At 37.7% G+C, this 22691-nt stretch overlaps 1 protein-coding gene and 1 long non-coding RNA gene across 2 annotated transcripts in view; one reads left to right on the top strand and one right to left on the bottom strand.

The window, feature by feature from the left end:
• Positions 1 to 22691, top strand: part of LOC140609066 (uncharacterized) — a 308391-nt gene that overhangs the window by 29492 nt on the left and 256208 nt on the right. The window lies entirely within an intron of this gene.
• Positions 11738 to 22691, bottom strand: part of LOC140609071 (uncharacterized) — a 47061-nt gene continuing 36107 nt past the window's right edge. Inside the window, exons 2-3 of the long non-coding RNA XR_012011052.1 lie at positions 12319 to 12449; positions 11738 to 11923 (exon numbers count right to left, since the gene is read on the bottom strand). This is a non-coding gene — a long non-coding RNA (uncharacterized lncRNA). The remainder of the gene's footprint in view (positions 11924 to 12318; positions 12450 to 22691) is intronic.

Raw genomic sequence — 22691 nt, 5'->3', positions numbered from 1 at the left:
GTCTTAATTAATTTGAAGAAGTACATTATGTTCTGTTATGCCTGTTGGTTGTAGCAAGTGTTTTCATCTGCTCTTTGTCATTTAACTTTGTACTTGGCTATATCTTTTGAGACTCTATGAGTTGTATCTTAGTTTGTTCAGCTACTGTAGGACTGGGTGTCTTATAAATATCAGAAATTTATTTCTCACAGTTCTGGAAGCTGGAAAGTCCAAGATCAGAGTTCCAGCATGGTCAGGTGAGAGCCCTCTTCCTGGTTCATAGATGGTACCTTTGAGTTGTATCCTCCCTTGCAGGAAGTGGGAAAGGATATCCCTGGAGTCTCTTTTTTATAAGGGTACTAACTGCATTCATGAGGGCTTAACCTTTATGAACTAATCACTTTCCAAAGGATCAGCTTCCTAATACTATAATCCTTGGGGGTTAGGATTTCCAAATATGAATTTGGAGAGGGACACAAACATACAGACCACAGCATTTTACCCCCCAGTTCCCCAAAATTCATGTCCTTCTCTATGCAGAATACATTCATTCCATCCCAATAGCCCCAGAAGTTTTCACTTGTTCCAGCATCAACTCAAAAGTCTAAGTCCAAAATCTCATCTAACTATCAGCTGAATTAGATATGTGAGACATTCACCTTTAGGTAAATTGCTCTCCAAGTATGAACCTTTGAAATCAAATAAGTTACGTGCTTCCAAGGTATAAGGAAGGGACTGCATGGGATAGACATTTCCATTCAAAAGGAAGAAATAGGAAAGAAGAAATGCGTAATGATTTCTTAGCCACTTCCAAAGCCTTAAAACACAAGGGGGCAGAGATCCCACCTTCTGGACACACCAGGTGGAAGTTGGGCCCCTAAGGCTCCAAGTGGTTCTGCCCCCACAGCTTTGCAGCCCACACAGGAGCTCTCATAGGTTGGAGTCCTATGTCTGCCCCTCCTTCTCTGGGGCTGGAGTCATTGCCCTAGGACTCAGATGGTCACTGCCCTAATCAGATTTCTTTGCAGTGGCCCCTCCCCATTCTGACCCCGCTGCTCTGGGAGGCTCCATTCTTTTCAGATCTAGGGGAGATATCCATATTTCTACTGGCTAATGACTCTGTCTTGGTGTGACACTTTGTATGTGATTCTTAGTCATAGACGATGGAGAATAAGCTAAGTTAGAGTAAGACAAGATGGAGTCACAGTGGCCAATGTGAACTCCCCTATTAGTTGTCAACATGGGATATAGGACTTTGAGTGTGCCTCTATAGATAAGTTGTGTGCTGACAGATAAGTAACACTTGTTAGGAAAGGTCTGTGGAGAGACTTGGGTGAGACCTAGTGGACTGAGCTGATAGGGCAGACCATCAGGCAGAACTGTTACACCCAACTCAGAGGACCCTTAAAAGAAGGAGCTGTCTTGCACTGGCTGGAGGGCTGACAGATCTCCCATGCTATATGTGTCCACACGCTCCACACAGGCACTGCCAGACATATAGGTCTTTAAACAGAAGACCATTTGACTGCAATCTAGGCCAACACTTTGCAGGACCTACGATGGGGCTGGAGCCTCCCCACTCATGTTGTGATGCCTCCTTCCCAGATCTTCTTCAGAGTGGTCTATTAATTCCCATCTAACTTTCTTGTGTGACTAGCTTATGTGATAAACTTGTGCAATAAACTGAATAATTCACGAATTTAATGTTGATGCTACATGGCTACTTGAAACATGTCTCAATCCTGTGATTCTTAGTGGGCCTTGCCATTCACTCTGCTTTAGGCTTGTGCACTCTGATCACTGTAGGGGCTCTTCCAATGTTTACTGCCTGTGCTCTCAGGTGCGACTGCCACCTTGGCCTCCTTCCACGGCATCTGGAGGTTGAGGGGTGCAGCTCAGGGTTTTGGGGGAGCATAGCCTGCACTGTGAGGTAGACAGCAGCCTCTCCTTTGAAATAAATATGGCCCGGAGGCCCTTGAACTCTGGACCTGTGGAGGTAGGGCCAGTCCGGAACTGCCTTCAGGTCATTCTTCTACTGTCTTGAACAATAAGTACTGGCTTCTGTTTGGAAGGCCCACCATCTACCAATTGTCTTAATGAATAGCTCTTATCTTGTGTTGAGATGGCCAATCCATACCAATTTCCTTATCAAATTTGGCTGTACTCTTTGTGTTCTCTCCCAAAACAAGCTTTCTTATTTCTTTCAAAACAGATAGGCTGAGAATTTTCCAAATTTTAAAATTCTGCATTCTTTTAGATTAATAATTCCACCTTTAAATAATTTCTCTTTTTGAATTTTACTATATCCAAAAGAAACCAGATGCTTCCTTCAACACTTTGCTTCGAAATTTCTTCAGCCAAATATCTACTTTTCATTGCTTACAAGTTCTACCTTCCACAAAACGCTAGGACAAGAACACAATTTGGTGAAGCTCTTATCCACATTATAACAAAGATCGCCTTTCCTGGAGTTAACACAAACATGTTTCTCATTTCTTTCTGAGACCTCAACAGGATGACCTTTATTATCCATGTTTCTACCGACATTCTGCTAACAACCACTTGAGAATTCTCTAAGAAGATGAAGGTTTTCTCTACAGCTTTCTTCTTCTTCTTCTTCTTCTTCTTCTTCTTCTTCTTCTTCTTCTTCTTCTTCTTCTTTTTCTTCTTCTTCTTCTCCTCCTCTTCCTCCTCCTCCTCGTCCTCACCTTATTTTTGCAATCAGACAACAAAAAGAAATAAAAGGCTTTCAAATTCTCAAAGAAGAAACCAAACTTTCCCTCTTCGCAGATGTCATGATACTCTATATAGAAAACCAAAAGACTCCACCTCAAGATTGCTGAAACTCATACAGCAATTCAGCAAAGGGGCGAGATACAAAATCAATGCACAGAAATCCGTGGCATTTCTATACACTAACAATGAGACTGAAGAAAGAAATTAAGGAATCAATCCCATGTACAATTGCACCCAAAACTATAAGATACCTAGGAATAAACCTAACCAAAGAGCTTATATATATCCTAAAAACTACAGAACACTTCTAAACATTTTATTTTTAAGTTATCTGTACACCCAACATCTCAAACTCACAACCCTGAGATCAAGAGTTGTATGCTCTATGGACTGAACCAACCAAGCACCTCTACAGCTTTCCTCTTCTGAGCTCTTGCCAGGCTTGCTTTTACAGTCCATTCATAGCAATGTAGGCTTTCTCTAGTATTCACTTCAAGTCTCTTTCAGCCTTTGCCCATTACCCAGTTCCAAAGCTGCTTGCACATTGCTAGGTATATGTTACAACAGCAACTCCATCTTGGGACCAATTCTCTGTCTTAGTCTTTTTGGGCTGCTATTACAGAATTCCATAGACCAAGTAGCTTATAAACAATAGAAATCTATGCTGACAGTTCTAGAGGCTGGAAGAGTACAGCATGATCAGGTGAGGGCTCTCTTCTGGGTCACAAATTTCTCTTTGTATTTTCACAGGGCAGAAGGAGCTAGGGAGCTTTGTGGGATCTCTCTTATTCATTTTATTTATATATTTATTTTTATTAATAATCTTAGATACAGTTGAAGTAAGTAATAAAGAACTGGAAGGTAGGTAGGTAGGGGAAATATCCAAAACAGCATGAGTGAAAAAGAATGGAATATAAAAAAATAATAGAATAAGAAATATATGGGGCAGAGTGAAAAAGTCTAACTTTGGAAGGAGACTAGCAAGAGAATGGGGGAGGAGAAGCAACCTGGTTACAAGAGAAACAACCAGGGAGAAATAATGTCTGAAGATGTTCAAAACCGAAGTACATTATCCAGGAAGTTCTTGAAATGACAGCAGGATAAATGCTCAGAAAAAATGTATCTAGGTCCATCTTAGTAAAACTGAAAATAAAAGGCAGTTAAAAATAAATAAATAAATAAATAAATAAATAAATAAATAGCAGTTAAAAAGATCTTAGCAGTCAGAAGTGGGGGAAAGTACATAATACCTTTAAAAAAACAAATATTATAATGATAGCTGAATTCTCAACAGAAACACTGTGCTACAAAAACTATATGGAATGAGGTCTTCAAAGTGTTGGGGAGAAAATGCCAGTCTAGAATGCTATGCCCAGTGAAAATACCCTTTAAAAATCAAAGTGAAGTCATTTTCAGACAAATAAAAATTGAGAGTACATGCCACCAGCTGCCTTAAATTAAACAGAAAAAAAAAAACCCCTCCAAAATAATAACATATAGAAGCAGAGCATTGGGCAAAAACTCACAAAAAATAAAATAAATAAATGTAACAGATAAGGGTGCCTGGGTGATTCAGTCAGCTGAGTGGCTGATTCTTGATTTTGGCTCAGGTCATGATCTCAGGGTCCTGAGATAGAGCTCCACATCAGGCTTGAGCTCAGTGGGGAGTTGGCTTAAGGATTCCCTCTCTGTCTGCCCCTCATCCTGCTCATGTACATGCACGTGCTCTTTCTTGAAAATAAATAAATATTTTTAAAAATAAAAAAAATACAATTTAACAGATAAAGTTTTTTCTGAAAAGAAACCTGTTTTATTTATTTATTTATTTATTTAAAAAAATTTTTTTTTATTTATTTATGATAGTCAGAGAGAGAGAGAGAGGCAGAGACACAGGCAGAGGGAGAAGCAGGCTCCATGCACCGGGAACCCGATGTGGGATTCGATCCCGGGTCTCCGGGATCATGCCCTGGGCCAAAGGCAGGCGCCAAACTGCTGCGCCACCCAGGGATCCCAAGAAACCTGTTTTAAAGGATAAAATTCAAAAGGAATTTGGGGAAGCATAGGCTAATGGTTTGGTAAATTTGAAAAATAAAGTTTTATTTTGTTGAACAACCTTCTAAATCATGTCTGATTGTTATTATCAAAGTCTAGTTCCACATTCTCCAGGAGAGATCACATGTCAGACCATGAAACAGGTTTCAATAAATTTAAGAAAACGGAAATCATATCAAGCATCTTTTCTGACCACAATAGTATGAGACTAGAAATTAATTATAAGAAAAAAACTAGAAAAAATGCAAATACATGGAAGTTAAACAACATGCTACTAAACAACCAATGTATTAATAAAGAAGTCAAAGAGGAAATCCAGAAATACATGAAGAAAATGAAAATACAACGGTCCAAAATATTTGGAATATAGCAAAAGCTAAGAGAGAAGCTTATAGAAAGAAGAAAAATACAGAAATAAGAAAAATCTCAACTGAACAACCTAAACTTATACCTAAAGGAACTATGAAATGAAACAAACAAAGCCTAAAGCTAGTAGCAGAAAGGAAACAATAAAGAATAGAGTGAATATAAACAAAATATGGACCAAAAAACAAGCAAACAAGCACTATAAAATACCATGAAACCAAGAACTGGTTCTTAAAATTGATAAACATTTAGCCAGGCTCATCAAGAAAAAAGAGAGGGGTCTCAAATAAACAAAATCAGAAATGAAGAAGAAATAACAATTGGTATCATAGAAATACAAAGTTATAAGAAAATAATATGAAAAATTATATGCTGACAAATTGGATAACCTAGAAGAAATGGATAAATTTCCTAGAAACATATAATCTTCCAAAAGTGAATCAGGAAGGAATATAAAATTTGAACAGACTGATTACTAGTAATGAAATTGAATTGGTAATAAAAACAACTCCCAACAAACAAAAATCCAATAACAGATGGCTTCACAAGTGAATTCTACTGAACATTTAAGGAAGAGCTAATGCCTATTTTTCTCCAACTATTCTAAAAAATAGAAGAGGAAGGAAAACTTTTAAATTTATCCTGTGAAGCTGGTCTTACTCTGATACCAAAACTAGATATGACAAAAAAAAGTGTAGCCCAATATCTCTAATGAGCATAAATACAAAAGTCCCCAACAAATATTAGCAAATCTAATTTAAAAATGTATTAAAAGGATCATTCACCATAATCAAGTGGGATTTATTCCAGGGATACAAGGGTGGTTCAATACTTGCAAAGCAATCCATGTGCTATATCACATTAACAAGGGGATGGATAAAAACCATGTAGTAGTCTCAAAAGATGCAGAAAAAAGCATTTGACAAGATACAACATTTGTTCATGATAAAAACTCCCAACAAACTGGGTTTAGAGGGAACATGCCTCAAAAATAAAAGCCATATATGAAAAACCCAAAGCTAACATCATACTTAGTGGCAGAAAACTGAAAACTTTCTTCTAAGATCAGGAACAAGAAAGGAATGTCAACTCTCACTGCTTTTATTCAACATAGTACTGGAAGTCCCAGCTGCAGCAATCAGACAAGAAAAAGAAACAAGAGGCATTGAATTGATAAGGGAGAAATAAAACTGCCACTATTTGCAGATGACATGGTACTAGATATAAAACCCTAAAGACTCCACAAAAAGACCTATTAGAATTAATAAATGAATACAGTAAATTTGCAGGATACAAAATCATTATACAGAAATCTGTTGTGCTTTTATACACTAGGAACAGAGTAGTAGAAGAAGAAATTAAGAAAACAATCCCATTTACAATTGCACCAAAAGAAATAAAATATCTGGGAATAAATGTAATCATTTAGATGAAAGACTTATATTCTGAACATTATAAGACATTGATGAAGGAAATTGAAGACAACACAAATGGAAAGATATACCATGCTCATGGATTGGAAGAATTGATATAGTTAAAATGCCCATACTACTCCAAGCAATCTACAGATCCAATGCAAGCCCTATAAACACCCCCCCTCCCCTTCAGCAACATTCTGTTTGTTTCCCAGAGTTAGGAGTCTCTCATGGTTTGTCTTCTTCTCTAATTTTTTCCCATTAGTTTTCCCTCTTTCCGTTATAGTCCCTTTCACTATTTCTTATATTCAACATATGAGTGAGACCATATGATGGTCTTTCTTCAGTTGACTTATTTCACTCAGCATAATACCTTTCAGTTCCATCCATGTTGATGTAAATAGTAGGTATTCATCCTTTCTAATGGCTAAGTAATATTCCATTGTGTGTGTGTGTGTGTGTGTGTATACACATATATATACACACACATCTTTTTTATCCATTCATCTGTTGAAGGACATCTCTGCTCCTTCCACAGTTTGTCTATTGTGGACATTGCTGCTATGAACATTGGGGTGCAGGCGTTCTGTCATTTCACTATATCTGTATCTTTGGGGTAGATACCCAGTAGTGCAATTACTGGGTCATAGGGTAGCTCTATTTTTAACTTGTTGAGGAACCTCCATGCTGTTTTCCAGAGTGGCTGCACCAGCTTGCATTCCCGCCAACAGTGTAAGAGTGTTCTCCTTTCTCTACATCCTCACCAACATTTGGCAATGCCTTCAGTTTTGGTTTTCTTTTCCAACATTCCTCTGGGTATTCAGGGTCTTTTCTATACAAGTATACAGGTTCTATACAAGTCTTAGGATCATTTGTTCCAACTCTGTGAAGAAAGACTATGGTATTTTCATAGGGATTGCATTGAATGTGTAAATTACTCTGGGTAGCATAGACATTTACACAATATTTATTCTTTCAATCCATGAGCATGGAATGTTTTTCCATCTCTTTGTGTCTTTTTAAATTTCTTTCATAAGTGTTCTCTGTAGTTTTTAGAATACAGATCCTTTATCTCTTTGGTTAGGTTTATTCTTAGGTATCTTATGGTTTTGGGTGCAATTGTACATGGGATTGATTCCTTAATTTCTCTTTCTTCAGTCTCATTGTTAGTGTATAGAAATGCCACTAATTTCTGGGCATTGATTTTGTATCTTGCTCCTTTGCTGAATTGCTGTATGAGTTCTAGCAATCTTGGGGTGGAGTCTTCTGGGTTCTCCATATACAGTATCATGCCATCTGCGAAGAGTGAGAGTTTGATTTCTTTGCGAATTTGAATGTCTTTTATTTCTTTTTGTTGTCTGATTGCTGAGGCTAGGACTTCTAGTACTATGTTGAACAACAGTGGTGAGAGTGGACATCCCTGCCGTGTTCCTGACCTTAGGGGAAAAGCTCTCAGTTTTTCCCCATTGAGAATGATATTCTCTGCGGGCTTTTCATAGATGACTTTTATGATATTAAGGAATGTTCCCTCTATCCCTATACTTTGAAGAGTTTTAATCAAGAAAGGATGCTATATTTTGTCAAATGCTTTTTCTGGATCAGTTGAGAGGATCGTATGGTTCTTGTCTTTTCTTTTATTAATGTGATCTATTACATTGATTGATTTAAGAGTGTTAAACCACCTTGCAACCCAGGATCCTATTAGCCAGTATCTTGCTGAGTATTTTCACACCAATGTTTATGAGAGATATTGGTCTGTTATTATCTTGTTTGATGGAGTCTTTAGAAACTGGACTACTTTTTTACACCATACTCAAGCATAAACCCAAAATGGATTAAAAACCTAAATGTGAGATCTAAAGTCATAAAACTCTTAAAAGAAAACATAGGCAGTGGTCTTTCAGACATTGCTCTTAGAAACATTTTTATGGATATGTCTCCACAGGCAAAAGAATCAGAAGCAAAAACAAACTATTAGGACTACATCAAAATAAAATCTTTTGCACAGCAAAGGAAACCATCAACAAAACTAAAAGGTAACCTAGTGAATGGGAAAAGAAATTTGCAAATGGTATATCTAACAAGGGGTTATATCCAAAATATATTTTTAAAAATGTACACAACTCAACAAAACCCCCCTCCAAAATCCAATTTAAAAATGGGCAGAGGACCTGAATAGACATTTTTTTTCAAAGAGGACATGCAGATGGCCAAACAGACACACGAAAAGATGCTCAACATTACTAATCATCAGGAAATGTAAATCAAAACCACAGTGAGATATCATCTTACACCTGTCAGAGTGGCTAGTATCAGAAAGATAAGAAATAACACATGTTGGGGAGGATGTGGAGAAAAGGGAACCCTCATGCATTGTTGGTGAATGTAAATCAGTGCAGGTACTTTGGAAAACAGGGTAGAGGTTCCTTAAAAAACTAAAAATAGAAATACCACATGATCTAGTAATTCCACTACTGAATATTTACCCAAAGAAAACTGGAATACTAATTTGAAAAGATATATGCACCTTTATATTTACTATAGCATTGTTTATAATAACCAAGATAAGCAAGCAACCTAAGTGTCCATTGATAGATGAATGGATCAAGAATACACATGTACACACACACATACTAAAATATTACTGAGCCATTAAAAAGCATGAAATCTTGTCATTTGTAGCAACATGGCTGGATCTAGAGAGTATCATGCTAAGTGAAATGTTGAAGAAAATGACAAATACCATATGATTTCACTTGTATGTGGAATCTAAGAAACAAAACAAATGAACAAACAATAAAATAAATAAATTTGCTTTTTTTTAGAGGGAGAGAGTCTGTGTGTGTGAACAGGGTGGTGGGGAGGGGCAGAAGGAGAGGGAGAGAGAGAATCATAAGCTCGATTCCATGACCCTGAGATCATGACCTGATCAGAAATCAAGAGTTGGACGCTTAACCAACTAAGCCATCCAGGCACTCCTAAAATAGATTCTTAAATACAGAGAACAAACTAGTTGTTGCCAGAGGGAAGGTAGGTGGGGAAATGGGTGAAATAGCTAAAGGGGATTAAAAGATACAAACTTCCAGTTATAAAATAAATAAGTCACGAAGATAGAAAGCATAGGAAATATAGTCAATAATAATTGTAATAATGCAGGGAACTTGGGTGGTTCAGTCCATTAAGTGGCCGACTCTTGATTTTGGGTTGGGTCATGATGTCAGGGTCCTTAAATCTAGCCCTGAGTGGGTCTCCATGCTGGGCATGGAGCCTGCTTAAGATTCTCTCTCTCCATCTATCCCTCCCCACTCCCCCTCATCCTCATTCACACTCTCTCTTTCTCAAAAAAATAAAATAGAATAAATAATTGTAATAATGCTGTATGGTGACAGATGGTGACTATACTTACTGTAGTGAACATTAGTAATATATAGAATTATAGAATCAATATGTTGTACACTTGAAACTAACATATGTTAATTATACTTCAATAATAAAATATCTAGTTTCATTGAAAACTAGCGTATCTAATATAGTGAGGTAATATGTAAAATATATTAGAAAACTTTAAGTGATGTCAGAGTTGTAAATGATCTACAGAACTGAAAAATATATGCCTGTAGCAGTACCTGATTTGGATTATATATGCAGATTTGGACATGTTCAATGAGACAAAGCAGGCAAACTTACATAAGCTTCAGTTTTATCTAGTTACTATGATCGTTAAATCCTTTGCTCTCATGGAACTTCAAAACTGGCAAAAGAACAAAGTTAGAACTTAACAGTGCTGCTATTTTTAATCAGTCATGTGTTCCAAATACATTAATTGCATACCAACTCTTTAAAATAAGTATGGTTGGCTAAGAGACAGAACATTGTGTTTTAAAAATAAAGCAGTTTCCTGAATGTCTACTTTTCATACATGTAATCCATGTGTAGATTTTATTGCAGATTGATCATGGACGTGATGCCAAGTACAATAGAAAGTGAAGAAATACAATAGTCAGTATTTGACCTTCTCCACATTTGATCCTGTTTTGCACTGATAGGCTCTTTTCAATGGGGGACTGTTTTATGTGTGTGGAGGGGCTTATCCCTCTTTTCTAAACCAAGTACAAAGAAAATAACAGAGATTAAGAGTCAAATTACCAGGTTTGAATAAAGTCATGAGGGGGAGAATCTAGGAAAGATGGAGAGCAGAAGCAGTTGCTATGTTTAAATCAGGACTTAGAAAACAAAATCAGAGGCATCAAGTCAAGGTCAGGAGCATGTAGTAATAAGTAAAGTAGGAAAAATTAAGATAAACTGCAACAAAGAATAGGCAGATTGCAGGAAAAGAGGGTTTTAGGGAGTTTAATAATTCTTTTATCTCCCACCTGACCTTGCCTATCAGATAAGCCTTTATGTGGTCAACCTATGTGTTTCTCTGAATATACATAATAGTATGGTCCATGAAAACCAGTCATATGTTGCAAGTAAACAGAATGTTTCTGAGCCACCATATGAAGGTATATTTCTTGATTGACTATATCAGTAGTGATGATACATTTGGGAGGAATAAAGTATCACTTGGGATAGCAGTATGGGCACCTGGTACATGGGTTGGTAAAAGAGTTGACCGGAATTAGCTATTGGTCTATATTCAAGGTCATCAGACAGAATAAAACATCAGCTTTGACCAGTTATAGGTCAAAGACTTAACTTGAGTTTCAGTAGCACCCTTCTCTCTAATCGACTGAACTAATTTGCCACAAACAGATTGTGACCAAAGTTGTGCATACAGAACCAAGGGAAAGGGAATCTTTTGGGTCTTCATTTTTAAAATTCAGTTTGAAATCTTATCTCAAGCTTTTCTTTTTTCAGTCAAGGCCAAAATTTTTTTAAAAGGTGTGTGGAGGGAACATGCGTTATACTTATTCCTGAGTATTGTGTAATGAGTGATAAGATTTCTTTGGGAAAAATCAAGCTTTATGTATTGTAATAGTGTATCTATTCTTGTGGGTATAAAGCAGTTCCATTTAATCTCTTTTAAGTAATCACTTTCATTTTCTAAATCTGGGGTTTCTAGGAAGGGCCAGAGAATAAATATTTTATTTTTTGTAGGTCATACTATCTCTGTGGCAACTATGTGATTCTGCAGAGTAAATGGAGCCATGGACAATATGTAAATGATTGAGCATGACTATGTTCCAATAAAGCTTTATTTACAAAAACAGGTAACAGGGGATCCCTGGGTGGCGCAGCAGTTTGGCGCCTGCCTTTGGCCCAGGGCGCGATTCTGGAGACCCGGGATCGAATCCCACGTCGGGCTCCCGGTGCATGGAGCCTGCTTCTCCCTCTGCCTGTGTCTCTGCCTCTCTCTCTCTCTCACTGTGTGCCTATCATAAATAAATAAAAATAAAAAATAAAAAAATATTTTAAAAAATATTAAAAAAAAAAACAACAAAAAAAAAACAGGTAACAGACTGGATTTGGCTTTGCTGACTGCTGCATTAGAGTTCTGGAGGTTGTTGTATTTAGGAAATTGAAAACATCAATTTGCTTTTGCTTTTGATGGATACTACGTACCAGGTACTGTTCTGAAATATTCATGAATTCATTGAATCTCCATAATAATTTTCTCTCTGTAGGTTAACTAACCTGTCTAAAAAGTCATACTCAGCAGGTAGTGAAGCAGGGGTTTGCACCTTACCAGCTTAATTTTGGAGTCTGAACTTTTAACTATGAAAAGTAAGTATTACCCAGGAGATAGTCAACCCTTTACTTGTATCACCTTATTATTTTGCACTGGGCAAAGGCTGGCAGGTGGACTTATGTCAGAGCTCCTGAATTGTCCATCCAGCTGCTTTCCATCCACTTCAGGCCTGGCTGACTCCCAGTGGAGATACCACAGGCTGCAGCATCCTGATGGAGATAGCACAGGAAAAATTATGCAGATCGGGCCACATCACTTTGTGCTGCCCTGGCTCTGTTCCTTACAACATGCCACATGAGCTCGTAGAGGTGCATTCAAATTATCAGGAAGTCTTGATGTGAGTAAAGGGATTTCTGATTTAAGGGGGCAGTAGTAGGTGGAATCATTAACCACATGGATCTGTCCCTACAGCCCAAAGGAAAAGCATTTTCCTTTACTCAGTCTGAATCCTCATTTATTTATTTATTTATTTATTTTGGAAAAATCTCACACTCAACCCAAGCAGCATGTTCTGGAGCTTGGTTCCATCTCTCTGTCTCACAGTGCAGGTGATATGAGGAATCTAGTAACCTGTGAGGGTTCAGTCCATCAATAGGTTCTGCCTTCTGACTGAGAACAAGTAGGGCTCAGCCAATGGAGAGAGTGAGGACAGGATGTGCATTCCCTTGATCCCTTCCTTCAGGTTAGTGGAGACGGTCAGTTTTATGTGCCAATTTAGCTGTATTTCCCAGTTACTTAATCAAACACTAATCCAGGTGTTGCTGTGAGAGTATTTTTTAGATGTGATTAAAGTCTATAATCAATTGATTCTATGAAAGGAAGATTCTCCTAGGTAATCTGAGCAGGACTGACTCCATCACTTCAGCACTTAACAGTAGAAGTAAGGCTTCCCAGGAGAAGACCAAATTCTGTCTGTGGACAGGAGCTTCATCCTGTGTCTGAGGGTTCCAGCCTGCCCTTCCCAAAGGCCTATTATACACATTTTGGCCTTGCTTTGCTAGTCTCCACAATTACATAAGCCAATCCCTTGCAATCAATGTCTTACTGTTTATCTCCTACTAGCCCTGTTTCTCTGGTTGAATCCTGACTTCAGCTGGCTATGTCTCTTAACCATGGCCAATGTTCTTGTCAAGTGACTAGTTTTATATGAGTATCTTTCCTTCTTGTTCTGCAACTGCTTCTTTCCTAAAGGTGGTAACAGCCTAAGTTACTGAATCATTACTACAAGTTTGCATATCCAAGTTTGCATACTTGTACATCATCCCTTTATAAGTCACTTGTCCCTGAATCAACTTATTTTGAGTGGGCTGCTTCCTCTTGAGACCTAAGTGATACATCCACTAATAAGAACACTTAAATTAGAAAACAATCATTAAATGCACAAATTCATCTTTTTAAAATATTATCAAGTGCCTATTATGAGCTGGCCAAGTGCAAAGCTCAAGAAATAAGATGGTTAATAAAAACAACATGGTCTTTGTCTTCGTGAGCTTATAGTTTGGAGGAGAAGGTGGACAAACAAATAATGATTGTTCTTGTAGGAAATTCTACAATTAGCACACTATGAAAACCCAGAGGAGAGGCTCTTAACCTAATACTGAGTTGAGATATCTGAGAAAACTTCCTGGTGGAAGAGATATCCAAACTGAGGCCTGAAGTTAGAAAAAAAATGAACCAGGCAAAGGGATATGTGGGTTAAATGGTCTTATGTGTATGGTGGGGAGTAACATGTGCAAAGGCCTAGAGTCTTAAGAGGGTGTGGCTTCTGTAAGTCGCCAAATGTCATTGGGTATGGAGGGGCAATAGCACAGGTTGTAGAAGCAAGCAGCAGCCAGATCAGGAAGGACCTTTGCTGTCACGTTAAAGAGTTGGGTAGGGAAGCCATTGAAGGGTTTCAGGTCTGAGGTTGCTGTAATCAGAAAGGTCACTGCAGAAGGGAGAAAATACTGAAGGGGCAAGGCTGGAGTCCTAGTGATGCGAGCAAGAGAGAATAGCCTTGCATGATGGCAGGGGCTAGTCCAGAAAAAGAGAAAATGGTAAATTTTGAGAGATGCTTAGAAAGTAGATTTTATTGATCTCAAGGAAAAATGAGATTTGGGCTCTGGGGCATGGGAAGGTGAAGAAAAAAGAAGAGTTAAAGTGTCCCTTAGTTTTCAGCATTGGCTGGATGACTGATGGTACAGTGTCTGGGATAGGAAACAGGTTTGGGGTAAAGGAAGCAAGGTTAGTTATGAACTTAGCTAAGAAATGAAGTTAGTTGGTTAGAATTTGAGGAACCTGTGAAATCTGTAGGGGGAGGATGAGTAGCAGGATACATAGGTCTGAAGCCCAGAAGAAAGCTTTGGATAAGAAATAAAAATCTGAGATTCATTAGTAAATTAGATGATAAGTGATCCTATATTGAGAAATTTCAGGGAAAGAATATAAAGTGAAAAAGAAGAGGGTAACTGACCAAAGCAAGGAATGCCATATTTGGACAGATGGTAAAGAAACGATCTTATGAAGGAGTCTGAAAAGCAGGAGAGAGAGAAAAACCATGAGAAGGGGAATACTCCTAAAATCTGAAAAGGGAGTGTTTCAGGCAACTTTTATATAAAAGTGGAGCAAGATGGGGCTGGAAATTGTACTAGGGAATGAGGAAGACATCATCCCCTCCTTCTAACGTGGAAAGAATGGGGGAAATGCATAACTTCTACTTGAAAGACGGCAGAGGTTCTAGCCTCCTCACAGGAGAACTAGATCTTAATTAAGGCAAACGTGGTACATGTTCTTTATTATAGAAGGGATTTCCAGAAGATATAGTTGTAAGTTTGGACAAGATGCCCAAAAAAGCATGGAGATGTGTTCATAGGTCAGTGGTATGCCTGGAGTGGCCCTGTCCATTCCTCCTACCCACCACCACAGTGGTCCTAACCTACCAGCAAGATAGAAGCACCATCTCTTTAAATAATGATATCCAGACATATGCATGATAGTCAGTCAGACATGCAGGACTCCATGACAGTGACGAATGGGGCCAATAAGTAAGAAGCCATATTTTGCAAAATAAAACAAATCTGAACTACATAGGTTTAATTTGACAAGCTCCATAAACTGCTCTAAATGTCAGTCATTCCCAAATAACAGATCAAGAAGAAATTTTCCCTGATTTGAGGCAAAATGACAAAAATGCAAATAATGTAGTGAATTTTGCAATAATGATCATAATTATCATTATTTCAATTCTTAATTATGGCTGCATGTATTTAACTTTAATAATGGTACTTTACCCTTAAGTTATATTGTTCCTTCATTTTTTGGGGGTTGTTAAAATTGGTTCTTATATGAAACAATGGTAATAATAAATGACAATTTATCTTAATGATCTTTTCTGGTAAGATAAAATAGTGACAACCTATTGATTTTACTTGTCTTTGAAAACTCCACATCTGGAAACTGCTCATTGGTTTCCACACCTGTGAATATTTTTTTTCAGTGTGATATAATTTGTTCATACCAATTAGGAATTAGGAGAAAAGGACTTAAATGTAACTTGATGTAATAGTCTTTTTGTCAGTTGCCAAGTGGAACTGGAACACAGTTTGGGGATGCTTAGTAGATGGAAGAGAACTCTAAGAACAGAGGATTCTGCATTCAATTACACTTGGTAAGTCTTGCACACCAAATCTTTCTCCTGTGTTTCATAACGTACGTATCACATGAAAGACTAAAAAGTCCTGGAGTCAAGAAATCAGTTAAATTTTGTTTAATGGCTGAACAAACAAATTTGTTTGCTGCAGGAACATTTTTTTTCTGGCACACCTAATTAACATCTCCTGGAATAATCTTCTGTTAAGACCAGTTTAAGAAGTGTTGGAATAGTTGCTCTGTAATAGTAATCAAAAACGTATCTCCATGCTAGGAAATCCAATCAAAGCTGAAGCCTAGTGAAGTACAATTTCATTTGTTTTTAATTATATCATACCGATTTTTAAATACCTCAGTCTGTTGACCATGCTCATAACTCACAACAGCAAATATTTATGCGGCATTTACCGTGTTTCAGGCACTATTCTAAGCACTTTTGGATGTATTAACTCGTTCATTCTTCAAAATTGCCTGTAGGGGAAATACTATTATCCCTATTTTATGGATGAGGCTACTGAGCCACAGAGGGATTATGTCACTTGTCCAAGATCATACAGTTTGGTTCAGAGCTCAAGCCTTTGGTCACTCTGCTCTGCTGCTTTCTTGTGGGCTCCTTATTGCTGGCACGGTCTGCCAAAATTCAATTTACGGCTGCATGGTTGGATGGGTCACCTATAAACTCGCTTAAAGAATGAATGATGGATTGAGGTGCTCTGAAACTAGTCAGCAAGGGTTCACCTGACCAAGATTGACTGTTTCTCAGACTTGGTCCCACCACAAGATATAATGAACTTTCCAAAGACTTTGAAAATAGTGAGAGCCCAAGCTGAATCCTCTTTGAAAGGAGTCACCAAGGTATGGACTGACCACACTTCTAAGGAACCATGGACTCAGGGGAAGTCTACCTCTGGTCTCTCTGGAAGGAGTTGGCCAGGATGAACTAACACCTTGGTCAGAATTTACTCTGAGAGACGCTCTGATTTCAAGTCTCCTGTCACACAGGCTTCTGGGAAGGGTTAGATTAGCTCTGTCTGGCTAGTGTCTGAGGCTGGGATGGTGGGCAGAGCTGGTGGGAGTAGGGGCTGAGAATGGCTGATCCCTAATTGGGCCTCTTCCCCAATTCTTGGTTGAATTCTAAGGCTGTCATATGCAATTAAACTTTCATTTGAGAAGAAATAACATTCTGCTTTTGTGTGTAGGAAATTGCTTGCATAAAACCAGTGACACAGTTGTCCTCCACTGAAACAATTATTTGCCACTAGTAGAAGGTCTGTAAACCTTCAGTACTAATTTAAGTCCAAGATTGTTCTGCTCCTGTATTTTGTGGCCAAATTATATTGGGAAAAACACTTCCAAGTACCTCTGGATACCTTCAAAGTTCATCCTGTGTTTCAATCATAATCAGGGTTTGTTTTTGTTTTTTTAAGCATACCAAAGCCAATCCTCTTGGGGGTGGAAGGGGCGATTGAAACACTAAATTTAAAGAAATTAAAGCAAGAACTAAATCTTAAGAAAGTAAGTAGAAAGGAGTTGAAATTAAAGTCATACCTTTGACCAGCAAACATAGTTTTAACAAAACCATATAACACTATTAGTTACACAAAATCAAAGGGAGCTCACAAATATAAGTCGTAAATCTGTTTGGCTCATTTGGGGTGTAACCAGGCATAGGAGGTGAGAGAGTATTTTTGCCTGTTCCTAGGACATTAGCAGCCAAGTCCAAGGATGGAAGGCAAGAAAACTCTCTTCTATGAGGGGGTAGTTTCTTACTGCTTCCTGAAAGAAAAATCTTTCTGTTATCACATATTTCCCCTTTCCCACTAAACTGACAGAAGAAATTTCAATTTTATCACAGCAGGAGATGGTCATCCTGGAAATCACATGGTAGGGGTGTCTTTCTTGGTAGGGAAATTTCTTGACAAATCATATTAAGATAAAAGCACTTTGCTTATTCAGAGATGCAGCAAAATATTGTTCACAGGCCATTTGCTGATAAGCTTCAATGTCTGAGGAATTCAGCCTTTTGAAAAGTCCAATGCTAGTATTCTTTTGGGTTACCAGCTTGTTTTTATAGTAATTGCACAGTAAGACTCCACTTTGTTTCACTTGACGGATGACATGTGAGACTGTCCATAGGTGACAAAAAACAGATTATCAAGGGAAGTTGTGGAAAATCATACTAAACTATTTTAAGAAAAGAAAAATTTTAAACCAGGAGTAATTAAACCCAGCCAGGCCTAAAGTCAGGAAGCACAGACTATGTAGTGAAGTCACTGCTAATCTTATAATTATTTTATTTTATTTTATTTTATTTTATTTTATTTTATTTTATTTTATTTTATTTTATTTATTCATGAAAGACACAGACAGAGAGAAAGGCAGAGACACAGGCAGAGGGAGAAGCAGGCTCCCTGCAGGGAGCCCGATGCGGGACTCGATCCCAGGACTCCAGAGTTATGCCCTAAACACAAGGCAGGCACTAAACCACTGAGCCACCCAGGCATCCCACTTGCATTATAATTAAATGATCTTGTGGTTCAGCTTAGTCTTTCATTCAGAAATGAGCCTATTGTTTGATAAGCAAAATAGAACTGGTCGACAATAGATTATTTTCTTAATTAACTGTGTTCTTATAAAAATGCAGGATAAAGAAAGTCCATAAATGTCTCAAACCACATACTCAAAAAAAAAAAAAAGAAAAGAAAAAGAAAAAACAAAAAACAAACAAAAAAAACAACACACCACATACTCATGTTTTATTCTTTGAATAGCTTTATAGCTATATTTAGTGCCTTTTTGGTATTTAATTCAGCTTCGTTTTTAGATAATTTTATATATATATATATATATAAACACTGGCTTAATAGCATAACAAGAATTTTATATGCAGAGGAAAAAATGCCAAGAGGGCATTCAGGCTTTTATTGGTGTTGTTCATTCTCTAGCTGGAAGGTCACCATCACAGGAAGCTTTCTCAGCTTCACTAATGCAAAGCCAATTGTTCCCTCTTCTCTGCTCCCACAGTGGCTTAGTCCAGACTTCCACTACAGCCTGTATCTATTACTTATGTAATCATTTGCTTCCCTTTACGCTGGGAACTTCTCAGAGGCAGAGAACTTGCTTTACTCAGTATCTGTCTCCAGCACCTGGCACAGTGTGTGGCATACAGTAGGCACACAATCATTGCCATTGACCAATGGTCTTTTCAATGGCAAGTGAATGTAGAAACTATGTGTGGCTTCCAAATACAGCTATAAACAGACTGACACTGTTTCAGACTTCTTTTTGGCCTTTGAAAAGTTTGTCTGGTACCTCTATCCAAAAGTCTGCCCAAGCTTGATTTTTTAATTACTATTATTTTAATTTATTTATCTATTTATTTGAGAGAGAAAGAGTGTGTGCACATGAGCTGGGGTAGGGGTAGGGGAGTTAGAGGGACAAGCAGAGTCAGCACTGAGCAAAAGCCCATTACGGCAGAGGCAGGGCATGGTTTGGATCTCACACAAGACCCTGAGATCATGACCTGAACAGAAACCAAGTGTCAGATGCTTGACCAACTGAGCACCCAGGCACCCCGAACCTTGATTTTTATGTATGATCTTATTTAATCTTCTAGTGTGCCAAAACTCCCAGAGAATGGTCCAACACTTTGATTATGATAAACCGTGTTATACAGAACTCAATTTGAGATTAGGGGGCTGTAGGAGAAAATGGAGAACTCCCTGGAGTTTATATAAAGACGTGGATGTAAGAGGTAACCAGCTTCTACCTGCCCACTAATAGTGCAATGCACCTTTATAGTTACCTCATCCCACTCTCCGAAGAGCTATGACTGGGCACTTTTTCTGCCATCCAGTCTTTAACTTAATTTTATTGTGTTTTAAAAAACAAAAGCTTTACTGAGATAAAACTGCCATCTCAATCATATCTATACACTTCACTAAAGTGTACAGTTCAGGGGCACCTGGATGGCTCAGTGTTTTTATTTATTTTTTGGCTCATTGTTTTTATTTTTTTATCTATTTTGAGTTAATTTTTATATACAATGTGAGACAAAAATCCAACTTTATTATTTTGCACGTGGATATACAGTTGTCTCAGAACCTTTTGTCTTTTCCCCACTGAATCGTCATGGCAATTAATTGTGAATGCAAGCCTTTACTTCTGGACTCTAAATTCTATTCCATTGATCTATATGTCTGTCTAATTTAAATATATATATATTTATTCATGAGAGACACACAGAGAGAGGCAGAGACACAGGCAGAGAGAGAAGCAGGCTCTCTGTGAGGAGCCCGATGTGGGATTTGATCCCAGGATCCCAGATCATGTCCTGAGCCAAAGACAGACCTGAGCCACTCAACAATGCAACCACTGAGCCACTCAGGCATCCCTATATGTCTGTCTTTATGCCAATATCATCTTCATTATTGTAGCTTTGTAGTAAGTTTTAAAATTGGCAAATGTCAGTTTTCCAACTTTGTTCTTCTATTTCAAGATTTTTGGGGCCTATTCTGGGTAGCTAGGATTTCCGTATGAATTTCAGGGTCAGTTTGTTAACATCTGTAAAGAAGCCACTTAGAGTTTTGATAAAGATTGAATTGAATCTGTATATTACCAATGGACATGAGTGTATCCATCTTATCTAATCCATGAAAATGACACATCTTTTCATTTATTTACATTGTCTTTTGTTTCTTTCATGATGTTTCATAGTTTTCTCAATACAAGTTTTGCACTTCCTTTGTTTATTTCTAAATGTTTTATCCTTTTGATGCTATAGTAGATGGAACTATTTTTTTTGTGATGCCTACAGCTTTGCTTTTCTTTTTCAAGGTTTCTTTGGCTATTCAGGTCTTTTCTTGCTCCATACAAATTTTACAATTGTATGTTCTAGTTCTGTGAAAAGTGCTGTTGGTATTTTGATAGAGATTGCATTAAATGTGTAGATTGCTTTCGGTAGTATAGACATTTTAACAATATTTGTTCTTCCATCTATGAGCATGATATGCCTTTCCATTTCTTTGTGTTGTCTTCAATTTCTTTCATTAGTGTTTTATGGTTTTCAGAGTACAGGTCCCTCACCTCTTTGATTAGGTTTATTCTGAGATATTATTTTTGGTGCAATTGTAAATGGGATTGTTTTCTTAATTTCTCTTTCTGATCCTTCATTATTGGTGTATAGAAATGCAACAGATTTCTGTACATTGATTTAATATCCTGCAGCTTTATTGAATTCATTTATCAGTTTTGGCAGTTTTTTGGTGCAATCTTTAGGGTTTTCCATATAGAGCATCATGTCATACTGCAAATAGTAAAAGTTTTACATCTTCTTTACCGATTTGGATGCCTTTTATTTATTTTGTTGTTTGATTGCTGCATCTAGGACTTCCAGTACTATGTTGAATAAAAGGAGTGTGAGTGGATGGATATCTTGGTCTTGTTCCTGACCTGAAAAACAGTGTTTTTTTCCCCATTAAGGATGATATTAGCTGTGGGTTTTGCCTATATGACCTTTATTATGTTGAGGTATGTTCCCTCTAAACCTACTTTGTTGAATGTTTTTATCATGAATGGGTGTTGTACCTTAGCAAATGTCTTTTCTCCCCTATATAAATGATCATATGGTTCTTATTCTTTCTTTTATTAATGTAGTGTTTCATGTTGATTGATTTGCAAATATTGAACCCTCCGGCAACCCAGGAATAAACCCCACTTGAATATCATTAAAATTATTTATTTATTTTTTTTAAAAGATTTTATTATTTATTCACGATAGACAGAGAGAGAGAGAGAAGGGCAGAGACACAAGCAGAGGGAGAAGCAGGCCCCATGCCGGGAGCCTGACATGGGACTTGATCCCAGGACTCCAGGATCAGCCCTGGGCTGAAGGCAGTGCTAAACTGCTGAGCCACCCAGGGATCCCCTAAAATTATTTATTTAATGAGAGAGAGAGAGAGAGAGAGAGAGAGAGAATGAGCAGGGGGAGGGGCAAAGGGAGAAGGAGAGAATCTCATGTAGACTCCACACTGAGCACAGAGCCTGAAATGGGACTTGATCCTACTACCCCAAGATCATGACCTGAGCTAGAATCGAGTCAGACACTTAACCAACTGAGCCACCCAGGTGCCCATGGCTGATTTTTTAAATATACTGTTGAATTTGTTTTGCTAGTGTTTTGTTGAGGAGTTTTGTATCTATGTTCATCAGTGGTATTGGCCTGTAGTTCTCTTTTTTAGTGATATCTTTATCCGGTTTTGGATATCAAGGGAATTCTGGCCTCATAGAATGAATTTGGAAGTTTTTCTTCCTTTTCTATTTTTTGGAATAGTTTGAGAAGAATAGGTATTAACTCTTCTTTAAATGTTTGGTAGAATTTGCCTAGAAAGCCATCTGGTCCTAGACTTTTTTTTGTTGGGAGGTTTTTTCTTTTTTTTTTTTTTTTTGAGATTTTATTTATTTATTCATGAGAGACAGAGAGAGAGGAAGAGACATAAGCAGAGGGAGGAGAAGCAGACTCCATGCAAGAGCCTGATGTGGGACTTGATCCTGGAATCCCAGGATCAGGTCCTGAGCCGAAGGCAGACACTCAACCGCTGAGCCACCCAGGCGTCCTTATTGAGAGTTTTTTCATTACTGATTCAATTTCTTTACTGGTTATGAGTCTGCTCAAATATTCCATTTCTTCCTGTTTCAGTTTTGGTAGTTTATATGTTTCTAGGAATTTATTCATTTCTTCCAGTTTGTCCAATTAGTTGGTATATAGTTTTTCATAATATTCTCTTATAATTGTATTTCTGTGGTGTGGGTTGTTATTTCTCCTC

This window comes from Canis lupus, chromosome 18, assembly GCF_048164855.1.
Source record: "Canis lupus baileyi chromosome 18, mCanLup2.hap1, whole genome shotgun sequence".
Taxonomy (NCBI): domain Eukaryota; kingdom Metazoa; phylum Chordata; class Mammalia; order Carnivora; family Canidae; genus Canis; species Canis lupus.
Note: the sequence above shows the minus strand (reverse complement) of the source record. Positions and strands in the feature narration are given on the sequence as shown.